Source organism: Pteropus vampyrus, unplaced genomic scaffold, assembly GCF_000151845.1.
Source record: "Pteropus vampyrus isolate Shadow unplaced genomic scaffold, Pvam_2.0 Scaffold50, whole genome shotgun sequence".
NCBI lineage: Eukaryota > Metazoa > Chordata > Mammalia > Chiroptera > Pteropodidae > Pteropus > Pteropus vampyrus.
In genome coordinates, this window is record NW_011888831.1 from 319,807 (window position 1) to 322,532 (window position 2,726).

At 31.1% G+C, this 2,726-nt stretch overlaps 1 pseudogene; it reads left to right on the forward strand.

Annotated features, from left to right (window-relative positions):
* Nucleotides 1–2,279: 2,279 nt before the first annotated feature.
* LOC111739568 lies at nucleotides 2,280–2,399 on the forward strand (annotated as a pseudogene).
* The last annotated feature ends 327 nt before the right edge of the window (nucleotides 2,400–2,726 follow it).

The following is a 2,726-nucleotide window of genomic DNA, read 5'->3' on the forward strand; positions in this document are numbered from 1 at the left end:
AACTTAATGAATAGGTTTGATAGCAGGTTAGACACTGTTTAGGAGAGAACTAGTAGAAGATAAAACATTCATACTTACTCAGAATACAACCAAAGGGAACAAGGAAATGGAAAATATGAGGTAAAAGTTAAGAAAGAAGCAGTAAGAGAGGGGTTAATATACGTCTAATCAGAGTTCTCGACAAATAGGACAGACGAAATATCAAGGATATGATGGATAAGAATATTTCAGAACTGAGGAGGACACATATCCATAAATTAAAAAATCACAGAGATTCCTTAGCAGAAAAGTTTTAAAATTTAAGAGAAACCTACACATCAGCACACCATGATGAAACGCAGAACATCCAAGACAAAGAGAGGTTCTTAAATGAAGTTGCAGAACGTATTGAATGACACTATGAGAACGCAATCTGTGGGAGGTACTACAGGAAAAAACACTTTGTTCCTTCAATAACTTAGAAATAAAAGAAACAAATAACTTAAAAATGTAAAAAAGAGAGAAAAGAAAAAACAGATTTTAAAAATTAACAAATGTAAAAACTACTAGCAATATGAGCATCTTATTCAAACAGAGTAAAAAATCTTGTCTGAGACCATTGGAAATTTAAACACTGGGTATTTTATGGTATTAATAAATTGTTGTTAATTTTTAGAGGCAATACTAGAATTATGATTATGATTAAGAGAAATCTTTTATATTTTAGGTTTGCCTACATATTGAAATATTTACCTACGAAATAATGTTGTCTTTGATTTGCTTCAAAATCAAACAGGGTGGAAAGTGGGTAAGAGTATAGATAAAACAAGATTGGCCATGAATTGATAACTATTGAAGTTGAGTTATGAGCAAACAGGAATTATTCTACTATGTGTCCACTTTTTCATATAACTAGGTTTTTCTAAAGCCAAATTGCTTACAAAGTGAGTTGGTTTCTCAGGTGTTGTAGAAACATCTATGGAAAGCAAAACACAATGAAATGACAACTCTTAGAACCAGTGCAAATGTATTTCAAGAATGAAAGCAAAATAGAGACATTTATTTTGCTACCAGCAATCTCTCAATAATGGAAATTCTAAATTATATACTTCAGGGAAAAAGAAAATGGTCCCAGGTGGAAATTCATAATATCAAGAAGATATAAAGAATACAGAAAGTTGTAAAGATATGAGTAAATGTAAATGAAAATGGATTCTATAAAACATTGGTATGATGAAGATTTTTTAAATATGAAAACACCCAGTCTAGAAAGAGAATAGCATAATTTAAAATATTCTACAATAGTCAAGATATGGAGGCAACCTGATGTCCATCAATGGATGAATAGATAAAGAAGAGGTTGTACATATATACAACAAAATGTTACTTAGCTATAAAAAAAGGAATGAAATATTGCCATTTGCAACAACATAGATGAACCTAAACAGTATTATGCTAAGTGAAATAAGTTATACAGAGAAAGACAAATACCATATGATTCCAACTATATATGGAATCTAAAAAACAAAGAAATGAACAAACAAAACAGAAACAAACTCATAGATACAGAGAACATTTCGATGGTTGCCAGATTGGAAAGGGGTTGTGGGGCTCAGTGAAAAAGGGGAAAGGGATCAAGAAGTACATATTGGTAGTTACGAAATAGTCATGGGGATATAATTATACTATAGTATAAAGAATATAGTCAATAATATTGTAATAACTATGTATGGTGTCAGATAGGTAATAGATTTATTGGGGGTGATCACATCATAGTGATACAAATGTCTAATCACTATATTGTACACCTGAAACTAATAGAATATTGAAAGTCGACCATGTGTGAAAAATAAAAATTATTAAAAATAAAATAAAATATTCTAAGGTTCTTGTATTTTCTGAGATGAATGTAAAAATATTAATTAAATTTTGATTTTGGTACATTAAGAATGTATGCTGTAATTTCCAAGTTAAGCGCTAAAAGAAAGTGAAACAGTACAGAACTTCCAAGCAGCTGACGGAGGGGTTGGAATGATTTAACAAATAATAACCAATCCAAAAAAAAGTAATAAAGGATAGGGGAAAACATCACAGAACAGGCAGGACAATTTGAAAGTATAAAATTAGATGATATATAAAAAACAAAATATATCAATAATTCCATGAAATGTAAATGACCTATATGTTCCACTTGAAATCAAGTATTGGCTTATTGGTTTTTAAGAGAAACATGTAATATATGAGTTTTTAGGAGGGTTGAAAATTTTTTAATTGAGAAATATTATATTAAAAATGTGTGAGTCTACAGCCATGCTACCCTGAACAAGCCCGATCCTGTATGATCTCGGAAGCTAAGCAAGGTCGGGCCTGGTTAGTACTTGGATGGGAGACCACCTAGGAAAACCCAGGTGCTGTAGGTGTAAAAATTTTTTAAAAAATAAGGGATTGTAAGCTGACAAGTTTCTTTTAATCTGTGAGGTCAGTCAAGGGTTGCCTCACCTTTAAAAAAATTAAATTAAATGAAAATTAAATAAATAAATAATGAAAAATGTGTGTGTGCATACCCAAAGGAATTGAAAGCAGGGAGTCAAAGAGATCACTTTTATACCAGTTTTCATACTGTCACTGTTCACAACAGCCGAAAGATGGAAACAACCCAAGTGCCCATAGACAGATGAATGACTAGGCAAAATGTGGTATATCCATACAATGAACTATTATTAAGCCACAGAAAGGAATGAAATTCT